This window comes from Apis mellifera, linkage group LG13 (genome assembly GCF_003254395.2).
Source record: "Apis mellifera strain DH4 linkage group LG13, Amel_HAv3.1, whole genome shotgun sequence".
Taxonomy (NCBI): Eukaryota; Metazoa; Arthropoda; class Insecta; order Hymenoptera; family Apidae; genus Apis; species Apis mellifera.
Window position 1 is genome coordinate 5063992 of NC_037650.1, and position 12663 is coordinate 5076654.

Here is a 12663-nt window from a genome sequence, read left to right on the forward strand (position 1 = left end):
TATATATATATATATATATATATATATATATGGTCGACAAATACTCTTGTACCACGCATCGAATCGTTTAAAAAACCAGTCCTCGTTTTAACTCGGTTATTGCAACATGTTTCTCGACGAAGGCACGTTTCGACCCACGCGAGCACGAATATCGTGACAATAATTTTTATGCTTCGCCTCTAAACGGTATCGTAATTGTCGCGTGTGATTGTCGTGTCGTAAACTGTTATTATTTTTTTTTTTAACCGATTGTATTTTAGAGATGATTACGCTAAATAATTTACGAACTAAATAACTTTTTTTATTTTTACTCTATAAATAAGTTTTCTTTATCTCTTGGTTACGTTCGTTTCGTTATCTTGATTTATTCCTCTTCGTATCGGACAACGTGATTTAGAAGATTAGAAGGACGGGGAATGATGAGCGGCGGTATACGAGTTCAACGATCTGTTCTTTCAATCTCAAAAGAGGGGAGGGGGGGGAGGGGAGGCTTGTTACGTATTCAGGCGTTAATCGAGGCTGGCATAATTAACTCGAGTAATTCGAATCCAGGATAGGAGGAGGTAAAGAGACGTGAAAATCCTTTCAGTCGGATCGTCTCGATCCTCGTAGGCTGAGGTTTTATGTAAATAGATGTGTGTCAAGAATAATGGCTTTTCCATTGTACTCTCCCGCCTGAATAAATTTAATTTCTAAACAATTTAATATTCATGAGGAATTATGCGCGTCGTATTGTTTGCACGTTTCCCAGACAATATTCTCCGCGGTTCTAACAATTTTTCCCTAGGAATTTTTTATCGTTTAAACTCGAAATGTACGATAATTTCTTAATAACGAGGAAGAAGAGAGAAAGAGAGAGAGAGAGAGAGAGACCTCTCCAAACACGAAGAACGCGGAAGAGAAACCTTTGTTCCCGCGAGGAGGAGAGCATGCCTTTGGCGAATTTGGAACGAGTGCTCGTGTTAAACGTGCGCTTATACGCGCGATAATCGCAGTCGTAACGAACCAACTCCATCTTGGCAGCATTCCGCAAAAACCAACGAAACAACCGAACAACGGAAACAATCTCTTGCGTAATCTTCATCTTCACGGAACGGAAGAAAATTGTCGTTAAAAAACATTCTCGAGCACGCAATTACTGTTATACACAGACACACACACATCGACGCGTATACGAAACGCATATACCTAACCTGGTACGAGAAACGAAACTGGTAACAAAATTGCCAACGTTCAACCCATTTCCTTGATCTAATCAAACTTTTTTTTTCCCTTCCTCCTTTAAAGGTGTCGGAGAAACGCCGTGACTGTCGCGTTATCAGAAAAGGAAGCGGAGCACCCTTTTCTTCGCCGCGTCCTCCATCCCTCGTGGAACAAAGAGAGGAAGAGCAAGTAGGGAAAAACCGTGCCACCTTTTCGAAACTCCCCCGAATGGAAGGGGCGAAAAAACAAGCGGGCCAACTACTACTAGTACGAAGTAGTAGTTCCTTTATCTTCGCCCGTTTCCTTGATCCACCGGCGACGAAAAGCCAACTGATTTATAACGATTCTCACCCCCTCCCTCTGCGGAAGATTCACCGTTCGTCCGAGTTTATTTATCGATCCGAGGAGAGAAAGAAAAAAGGAGAGAAAAAGGAAAGCTCCCTCTCCCCGCCTCGGATAATTCGTTATTTATTCCGAACGAAACGGAGCCGTACCGTCTCGTATCTTTTTTTTTCCATCGAGAAACCACGACTCGAGTCCGCGTACACGGTCTTCCGGTCTTTAAAACGGCGGCTATTTATCTCCCTGGGATCGAATGATGAATGAGGAGGAGGAGGAGGAGGAGGAGGAGGGTCGTCGTGCCGCTGCCTGTCCTCCTCGTGCCCCAACCAGATTTTCCAAGCCAGGAAAGTGAACGAGGTGCACCGCGACGAGGCTGTTCCCTTTTCATCGGACGAACACCGCGTGGAACGCGCCAAGGAGACGCGAAGGAGACGTGAAAAGAAGAAGGGCGGTGGGTTCAAACTGGGGATCGAGGGAGAGGAATCGTGGTCCTCTTTCGAGAAAAAGGGGGTTTTGAAAGGAGGGAGGAAAGAAAGAAGGGAGGAGGGCAAGGGTTGGAATTTTCTAAAGACGCTTACGCTTCACCCGGCCGCGAAGAAGCGCGGCGAGGAAAGCAGGCTGCCGCCGCCTATATTTACTCATTTTCTTTTCCCCGTTTCTCAAAGGGGAGCGTCTTCTTCTTCTTCTTCTTCTCGGTCTCGTCGCTCGGCGTAAAAATGCGCGGCCATTCCTAAAGTCTTGCCTAAAGGCTTAACCTCGCGTGCTCGTAATCCACACCTCTGGCTCTGAGCATCTCTCGTTTGAGCAGACCTCCCCGACCTTACTTCTTTTTTTTTTTCTCCTTCGTTCTCGCCGCATCTCGGAAAGTCCTGATTTGGAGTTTCGATTCTCGAAGAGAGGTAAATGCACGCACGTATCCGGCTAATAAATTCTGGGCGACTTTTAGAGATTTCTGATATTTCGAAAGGTTTCCACCTTTCGTTCGAAAGAGAGAATTTTTAAAGAATTTAAAGGATTTTTCTAGCTTTTTTATTTTTTTCTTTTTTTACAGAAGACGCCTTCGTTTCCTTCCCTGAAAAGTGTTTTATCCGGAAAAAAGAGAGATGTATTTTTATGTCGCTCAGGGGGTCACTAAAGAAGTTCCCGGAGAGGAAAGTTTTTCTGATAACGATTCGTCTTTGACGACAGGTACCATTCGTCTCTTGGAAAAATAAACGAATAGCGAGATATAATGGAGATTGATTTAATTTTTTTCTTTTTTCCTTTTTTTTTTTGAATTATCGCCCGTTCGAAATATTATCGCAATTTGCTGTCAAGCGATTACGATACGTACAATAACAACGGCTATTTTTCAGTTGTTTTATGACGAAACGAAAGGAGACGAAGGAAGAAAAGCATCGATGAGAGGCAACGAGAAGTTAAACTAGAGAAATAGGGAAAGGAGAAGAGGAGAGATGATTTTGGACGATACTCGATAAAAAAATGGCTAAACTTGGGACTTTGTTCGTGGTCTGGTGCCTTCCTTGGCACGCTTTAACTATCCCACGATCCTACTCCCGTCCATAAAATACGCTCCTATTGATTTTCCTGCTTCTCGTACCAACTGATTTAAAATTTGGCACGACTCTTATCCTCGCCGATAATATTTATTTCTATTTTCCCCCGCGTTCAACGATCCCCACCGCGAGACGCGTCCACGAGAGATTGAACGGGCCGAATTCATAAATCGTGGGTCGAATTAAAAGAAATCCTCAGAAATCCTGTATAAATCGCGTTTCTTGCCCGAGGGGGTGGCGGTGGTTCGGAGCCAACTGCGAAAAAAGCGGTGCGAAACTGGAGGGAGAGAGGTTGGGGACACGCGACGACGATCCAAGGGAAAAACCACGACGAGCGTTGTTTTTGCCCCGCGAAGAAACGTCTGCTCCCTGCGAATTCTTCCTCTCCAAGTCGACGCGTTCCGTTCCCCTTGGAAATCCGTCCAAGACCGGCGAGTTTACGCCGCTCGTTTATGGGGCGAATCCTCGTAAAAAATCGATTCCACGGTGGGAAAAACGACACAGCGGGAGGGGGAGGGGAAGGACATCCTGAAACTTTGGGTGTCGCTGTAAACGGGACGGTTTCGAATGGTATATTTCGAATTGGGCGAAGTGGATGGCGCGCGGATATATTTCGATCACGTACCCCTTCCGAGCGACGCGGAAGACGGTTTATGCGCTCGACCACCGATAAAGAAAATAAAATCCCCCCGCTATTTCTTGTAAATATTTTCCCTGGCGAGATTACTCTGGTAAAATGTCGTTGCACGGATCGTATATAGCAGTAGCGCGGATACGCAAGCTCTCGATTCGATGGATTTCGTTACTATCGGAGATTACACGAGTGTGTTCAGTACGTGCCAAAAGTGGTTGTCGGATCGTAAAGTTGGTTTGTCCACCGTTGCGGTGTCGTATGTTTCGTCGGAAGAAACTTGGAAACTTGGCCGTTTTTTTTTTTTTTTTTGAGAGAGAGATTGAAATTGATCGCGTCGTACAATTTCATTCAATAATACCGACACGATCTTTATACGCTATAACGATATTCCGAAAAATCTGATCTTTACGAATTAGGAAATAGAAGGAGCCGAGAATGTCTCATCCGTTCAATCTTTATCCATTCAAGATCAAAGAATCCGTTCTCGAAAAAACGAGAGACGATATTGAGCGCGAGAAGAGTAAAAGGGGGAAAAAATTATGCGGCTCAATCAAGAACCGCGAGCGTCGTCGTTCTCGCGGTCGAGATGTATCACCGAAGATCCGCCGCAAGAAATGGGCGGAGTGACTCGAGTGGCCGGGTCAAGGGGTGGTTTTAGAAGGCAAAGGAGGGTGGATGGAACGTGGAGGGAACGGCCCACATCCGACTTTATGAGCCGCCATCACTCATAGAATCTTCGCCGCAATCTTTCGCGAGAATCCCTTGGAGAGGCTTGCGCAGGGAGGGAGAAAAATGTCCGAGGGTTTGGAGAATCGATGAGTTTGCATTAAACATCTCCCGACCGGAGCTCGGGAGGGAGGGATGGATACTCACGAAAATGGTAACTCTGCCCGCCCCGCTTCCTCCTTGGAAGAATCACGAATCCACGGATCCCTCGAGGTACCGAGGTATAAGGTTGGAGCATTTCTGGATCGTAGGTAGGCCAGGCACGTGCGATTCGCATTGTTAGGAAAATGTTTCGCCGTTGGTGAAAGGGTTGAGAGAATGGAAACTCTCGAGTTCGAAGAGGTTCGAATTTATCGTATTAACGTATCGGGGAGAAATTGTGAACCACTACCCGTATGAGACATTTCGAAAGGGTGGGGATGTTAATTGTTGCGATATTAAATTTCCCAATTTCGAATTTCTTCGCACTTTTTTTTTGTAACGTTCATTGCTTTAATAATTTGTTTCTTTCACGGTTTTTCGATACAGTTACTGGTTAAAAAATTTTCCGGCAAACGATGGATTATGATGGAATGCACGGTGAAAAAGCGCAGGATGGGCACGTAACCAATCGATTTTCCGATCGATATATTTCATTAAGCTGAGAGAGAGTAGGAATATTTAATGAAAAAATATTCCAACTAGGGAAATATTAATTGTATCATTTCATATTATAAAGTTGATTGATAATTTTCTTTTATCGATCAACAGGCGGGATTTTATGGTCCGATGAACGAAAGAAAAATTGATTAATTATAGAAATGGAAACGATATTCCCTTTTGCCGATAGATCAACAACACCGTTCCTCTATTAATTTCTTCAATCTTTTAAATCTATTTCTAATTGAACGATTTAAAAAAAAAAATATAAAAAAGAAATGAAAAAAAAAAAATAAAAAAAATAAATATACATTTTTCCTCCAGTATATTGTAACGAATCGCGTGACAGTCAATATCTATCTACCGGGCTGATCCCACAAATGCCTCTGTTGGCGACATTTTCTATGGGTCGTAGCTCAGTCACGTAGATACGTAATGTGTATCGTTTACGTGCCCCACGGTATTTGTTCTTCCATTTCTCGAACCGCTCGTGCTATGTACCTTTAGGCTATTATCCCGTGGAACCGAATGCAAACCGAATGGGGAGCGGCGGCATAGTGTACGATGCCCAAGAGAATACGTTCATTTTCATCGAATGCGGTAGTACAGGGTGCGCTCTGGATGCGCGCGACGCGAGACAATGCTTTTTAATCGCCTCGCCTCTCTTTTCATATTCAATAACCGCAACCAGAGATATTTCTTTTCACGTCGAATTATAACCAGGGCTATTACATAATAGCCTGCCGATATTTATTACCCGTATACATCTGTGAAAGCTGATACTCGACCACCTCGCGCGATAATATCCCCTCGTGTCCTCGCATAATTCGTCTGTTTCCCCCTGATTATCATCCCCCTGATCGAGTGGGAGAGAGAGAAGGGGAGGAAGAAGGCAAAAATTCTCTATGGATGATTCGAGGATTCCGTGAATCGTTGATTAATTCGGGAGGATCTTATTTCGCGATAGAGGGAAAGGACGGAATTTGTTGGAATTTGTGCTCGGGATGCGGCAGCCCGGGGGACAGTACGTGTCCTGCGGGTCGAAAGTAAGTGAAAAGTAAAACGAGAAAGGCGCGGGGGCGGGGAAGAAAAACGAGGACGCCGAAAGTACAAGGCTCGCCCGGGGCAATAATAATATCGGAAAGGTCGAGGCTTATACTGCGGCGAGGTTTTCCCGATAGTTCGAACCTGGCCCGAACTTTCTGCCAAAGTTGCGAAGCTTTAAAGCGAAGGCTTTAACGGAGCTTCGCGCCTCGTGTTCTCCCTTTTCCCCTTCGTGGAACGAGAGAAGAGCGGAGGAGAGAGAAAGTAGAGGAAGAAAGGAAGGAAGGAAGAAGAAAGAGAGTTGGAAAAGTAAGGAGAAGGGAAAAAATAAAGGAGGAGAAACGATAGAGGGATGGGGAAGAATGGAAGTAAGTCCGGGGTTATACCAAAGGATCTTACACCGGGTTCCAAAGTTCATTTTCTCGAGTGTCTACGACGGTTCCAAGGGAACTTTGATTATCCGTGTACTCGAGTTCTCGACTGCGAGGGGTGGCCGGGCGGAAGAATCGGTTTCGAATCGGCGAATTATGGATGGGCAAGAGGCAGGCATTCCACTCGCAGCCCGAACGTGGCCGTTTCAACTCGTTCCCTAAATAGGCTTTGTTTGGCGTGGCCGACTTCTCGAGCGTTACCAGAGGGGGCGGATATTCATGGCACCGTTTATTCGTGGCACCGCGCGAGACCGGTCCGGCACGGCCGCATTTAATAATTCATTCGGATTAATGCGAATTGCGCTTGAATACGTAAAGATCCGGCCGCGTGGACGGATTCATATTTGATCGTCGTTTTAAATGACGGGCTCGTTTCCAGTTGGTTGGAAATAACGAACCTGTATTGTAACCTGCGCTTCCTGTTCCACGGGCGATCGTCAACCGTTGGAAAAATGAATCGCCGCGAAGATACGATCGCTTGGACGGAAGATACGCGAGTGTGGAGACACCTACCTACGCGGAAGAAACATCGTTGATACTCGTTGTCGTCCGTGCAGAGGATATATATTTTTAACGAACGAGATACAATCGATAAGGGAATGGAAAAGTATCTCCTCGCGAAGTATCGTTGCGAAAAAGCAAGCGGAAAGATTTCGATCACGTGGAAGCGTAATGGTCGGTAAATAACAAATGACCCGTGTCTGGCCGGGAGAAGAGCAGTCGTCATCTTTCATCGGTGTGTAATAGTCGGTGGAGAGAAGCGTTGGAAGTTTTGTGAAGCGGGCCAACGAAGGTGGTGCGCTTTCCTTATTCAACCGGCGCTAAGGGAGAAACTTTTGGAACACCGATTCCGGCCAAAGCTTCTTGTTCTAATTTCCACCCATGATAAATTGGTAATAAGTCGGTTCGATGGCTGCAACTTTTCTTGCTTCGCCGATTCCGGGGGACGCCTCCCTCCCTCCCTCCCCCCGTCACTTACCGTCTCGCGGAACAAACATGCCCGTTTTCACGGAGTTTTCTCGCAGTTTGGAAAAGCAAAAGTCCCTGTTTACCGGGCGAAATTCTCGGCCAACGGTAGAATGAAAATTGCGGGATGCTTTCGTTGCAAGTTTCATCGATTATTCATTCGGGGATATCCGGTGAAAACCTTGTTTCCCGTAACGCGATTAAATAAACGCTTAATTTGCATGAGAGTGGAATGGGGAGATCCGTTGGGAGTGGAAACAGAGAAACGACAGAGGAACGACGCGGTACAATCATCTTGCTTGTCCATCGTGTTTCGAACGTTCGTGTCGTGAAAGAACGAAGGGGGAGAGTTTTAGCTGGGTGTTACGAATATAACGAGAACGTGTCGTGTCGTCGTGCGTTTCTCCCCCCTCCCCCCCTGTCTCTCACTGTACGCGATAAATTGTGTAACCCTGCCGATGTTATATACGCAACTTTGCTGGTTTCAATTTCCTCCAGTCGATTCATGCTCGATTTCGAATCGTGATTCGATTTGCGTTAACTGAACGATACAGTTTCCATCCTGTTTCGTTCCATCGACGAAAAACAAATATCGGGAGATATTTTGTTACCTGCGTACCGATATCACAAAGAATTTGTTACCGGTGTTTTCGAATGGTAGTATACGATTTTGATGAACTGTGCAAATTTTACGAGGCAAACGTGATGAATGCGCGGAAAATGCACAATGCAATCGTACTCCCGTTATTTATTCAACGTTATAGAGAGAGAATACGTGCGCGCAACAAATTTACGTATTCACGTATTACAAATTTTGCGGGAGGAGGGGGAGGGAGGAGGTCGGAAAAATCGGAATATTTGTAATTTTTGTAATCCTTTCGAATCGATACGGAATAATACATACATACACGTATCACTGAACTATCCGAATCTTGTAGGAAACGTACAGGACAAATATATTCATGCCCGAATCCCAAGGGGGGATGTACTTATACTGTCGTTTCGAACATTCTCGCGAGACCCCCGGACGTCCGTGAATTTAACCGTTGACTTGGTCTCGGATACTCTGCTTCCTCGAAAGCACCGCTAATGGTCTTCGAAAAGTTTAATCTGCATTCGTGATATCGTATGCATTAGCGATGTTACTCGCGTTATACAAACTCGGTTACTCTTACGCGGCAAGTTTGATCATCGATACAAGTTGGACGCGTTTGGAATATCATTAACGATACGATAATTTCCTCTCACCTGTTCCATTTAGGATAAATATTCCACGTTGCTGACGCAACTTGACCTTGTAATACTTGGTATATATAATATCAAGAACGAGAGAAAGAAGAATGGAAGAACGATTACCGCGTTCGCGGTAATATATAATAATTTCTATATTAACTTTTTATCGTTGCTTGTTCAATTTCGTTGTGAAATTTCGTTAAGCGAAATAAATAAATGGTAATCGCGCGGTGTTGACAAATACGAGCTTGCGTAGTGACGGTGAAAAAGTGGAGGATGGCGGGGACCGCGTAATTAACAGAAAGTTGGAGAGTAATCTGCTCGGTTAAAGACAATCCCAGTGATTAATGCGCTTTTCTCTTCCTCCTCTTCCTCCTCCTCCTCGTTCCGATGACCGGTTTTATCCCCGCCAAGGAACGCGCAATTATTAAGCGAACTCTTCAACTCTCGAACGAATCCCTCCGGTTCCAGTTGCTGCATTTTAATCTCTTCCAAGTCCCGTCTCGCACAAACGCCACTCGGATATTTCAAATAATTGTGCGTGTATGTTCGTAGGCGTATCCCGTTTATTGTGCGCGAAGAGGATTCGAGGTTGGCCTCTTTAAACTGTTCCCTGTATTCTCGAATCTGTCACTACCACAATCTTTCCAATATGAACGAAGATCTACTAAAGAGTACTAAAAAAAAAAAAAACAACTTCCCTTTCCCCGTGGATACGACGAAAGGAAAAAGAAAACGCGAAGGATGACACGTTCTATCGATATCGAGAAGAATTTGTCACCGTAGAAGGAGGAGGGTGGGAGAAGCGGAAGAAGAGAAGACAAATGGATGGAGGTTACCCTTCGGTTCCTCGTACCGTCTTACCCCTCTCTTTTACAGAATGCATCGTTGATACGCTGCTGATGAAATTGGCGGACGAGCCGGTTGCCAAGTTACCACGGTCTCCTCCCGCGATGTGCTGGTACGCGAATCTGTTTACCGACTCTATTTACGAGGTTGGGCAACCGTGTAAACCATCCTGCTAATAGAATATGCCCATATTCCGGCCCCGTAGGAAGCATAAGGGCTGAGACCCGTAACGAGTAACCCCGGTGTTATCGTGATTTTCCCCCGGTTGAACCCGGCCCGGAGTTCAACTTTGCACAACGAGCCTCTCTCCCTCTCTCTCTCCCCTCCTCCCCCTTGAGCATCCCGTGCAATCTGCCCGGCCGAGCCTGGCCGAAACTATTGAGTTATTTAGCAGTTTCCGGGATGATTATTGAAACGAAGCTCGGATAGTAGTAGCCCTGATTTGTGGAAACGGTACGGGCATGCTTGCAACGGAGTTAACTCTACGATTGGATAACGTAACTGTGTGTGCCGGCTGCTGGATACTTTATGGATTAATTTCGTCTGTTTGCTCGCTCGCGCCGTGTGCGAACTGTTGTCCCCGTGCAAATGATCCTCCCCTCCCCTCCATTGGTAATCAGCTTCTTGATATTTATTTCTTAATCCTATTGAACATTTTTTTTTTTTTTTTTTTTGGAAGCAGTTTAATGTTGTTATTTTAATGTTTCGGTGTGTGGAGATTATATTTAAAAAGGGTAAACGAGAGAACGTTTTTGAGGTTTGAAGTTGCAAAATTTTTGGAAAGAGAGAGAGAGAAGAAGGCAGGTATATCGTGTGAAATAGCTTTAATTTCGGAATCACATTCGATAGCAAAGAGGATAGCAGAATAATTGAGATTCTTAAGAATTCTCCATACGACGCGATGCTGTTGAATATTTTAATTGAGATCTTCTTCTTCTTCTTCTTCTTCTTCTTCTTCTTCCTTGCCAAGGACGAGGCGAATTTTCCGGTATTACAAAGAAGTACGGACATCCTTGATTAGAAAAAAAGGGGAAACAAGTTGGTTCGTTTCCTCGCCCGGTAACTCTCGTTGAATTAAGTTGAGTTAAACGCGGCCGATATTTAATTATTCCGGTTCCATTTGCTCGGCCGTTAATTTTAATTCGATCAATTAACGAATCGCGCGCGCGATAATGGTGAAATATTCGCATGAAATTACCCTTCTCCTCCTTACCTTTCCTCGCTCGTTCCTCGCTCCCTCGCTTTATGAAATATTTAACCGGGCAGATTTGCGTAAAAAGTTTATTCGTTGGAGGGATGATCGACTGCCCACTCGGGTCTCGAGTCGGAATGAATCGGAAAGTCCCTTTCCCAAGGAAAGAAGGGACGAAGGTAGTGGTAGTGGCCCTGGCGATCGTATAAACAGGAAGGGTTTCGAGGTTGTTTCCGGGATCGGTGGAACGTCATGGAACGGCGAAACGGTTGAAAGGGGAGCCGCGCGGCGATGCTCGAAGTGAATTCAATGCCGAAATCAACGATACGAGATCCGCTAGGAAAGAATCGACATCGAGTTGGAAAGGCGGAGCTATCGGCACGAATGGGAAAACTGGTGGGAGCCGGTCGGGAAATTCTGTCGTGAAACAGAAGGAGTGGATCACAATGGGGGTAGATTTTTGCGAAAATGTGCTCGAGCGATCGTGCAGATATTCACCGTGAAAGGATTGTTGAAAAAGGGGAAAGAAAGGAGGAAATGCGTGGGTCGAGTGAATTTGTTCCCGTTTTCTCCCCTCCCGCGTTACGATTATACAATTCGTGTTCCTGCAAAAGTCCTGCAACGATCGTTGGATTAGTTTATGCATAGTTTGGAAGAAACGATGAGAGTTTCGTGAAGCTGTAGCTTTTGTCAATTTCCCTTACTTTACGTCAGATTGCAGGCGAGCGAGCATTGTTCAAAGGTTCAATTACGATTTCCTTATCTTTCTGCGATGCATTCCACCGAAATTACAAGGCAACGAAGCCACCCGGCCAAGGAACCGACGAATTTAAGGGTTCGCTTTGCGTGTCGGCGCGGAATACGTATTACGCCGACTGGTATTACACCATAATTTCACTGCGCTTTTTTTTTCGTTTCTTTTCTTTTTTTTTTTCTCCTTCCTCTCTCGTTTCACCACGCGACGCAGCACGAAGCTTTCCGTTTGTTCCTTTGATTGCACCGGCGGAGCGCCTTCTCTGCCTTTTTTTTTTTTCTTTCTTTCTTCTTTCTTCCCCCCTCCTCCCCCTCGCTTTTCTCTTTTCCCCGTTTTCATTCTTCCCGTTCATTTCCGGGACGACTATAAATTCACGGACGAGGTAAAACGATAGAAAACGGGTCGAAAGGTATCGCTGCTCGTGCTTTTTCGGTCAAATCGAATCTAAGGGGTAGATCAAATAACTGAACGTACGTGCTGTGACTGGAACGTAGGAAATTTAGAGAATCGCCAAACCGGTGGTAGAGATTGCGGTGGTGGTGGTGGAGGACTCGGCGGCCCCTTTGTTAAAAAAAGGGGGTACGATCCCTTTGTTTATCGCGTTTCGTGGACGGGGGGAAAGGAATTTCGAGGAATGCGAGATGTTTGAAAAAAACATCTAGTAGATTTTCCTGGCCGTAAAGGCTTATTTAAATCGACGGCATTCATACGCGTGCTTCGCTGCAGATACTGCGCACATAAATTTGAATTTGAATAAATTTGAATAAACACACACGGAATAACGTGTAAAGAATATTTTCGCGTACCGAGTCGCTTCTTCGCTCTTTTATAACCCTGACTTTTCCTCGAGGATCGACCATCGTTCTTCGAAAGAAATGCGCGCGCGCGTATATGTGTATGCGTGAGTGTGTGTATGCGTGTTCATCTTCTAAAATCGAAAATGGGAAAACGATCGAAGGGGAGACGAATAGCGACAGAGATCGATAAAAAAGAGATAGGTAAAACTGAAATTTCTAGAATTTTTAAGATATGGTTAGTTCGTGCTCAACTTCTTATGATATATCGACGATCTTCCTCGAGAAGAAGTATTTTCT

At 45.1% G+C, this 12663-nt stretch overlaps 1 protein-coding gene and 1 long non-coding RNA gene across 7 annotated transcripts in view; both read left to right on the forward strand.

Moving 5' to 3' along the window:
• The window catches only part of LOC410439 (basement membrane-specific heparan sulfate proteoglycan core protein), a 144745-nt gene that overhangs the window by 39090 nt on the left and 92992 nt on the right, over window positions 1–12663 (forward strand). The gene's annotated exons all lie outside the window — the stretch shown is intronic.
• On the forward strand, window positions 45–3040 carry LOC102655519. Its single transcript, XR_408728.3, has 4 exons — window positions 45–1196; window positions 1288–2444; window positions 2597–2733; window positions 2901–3040. It is a non-coding gene; the product is annotated as an uncharacterized LOC102655519 (long non-coding RNA).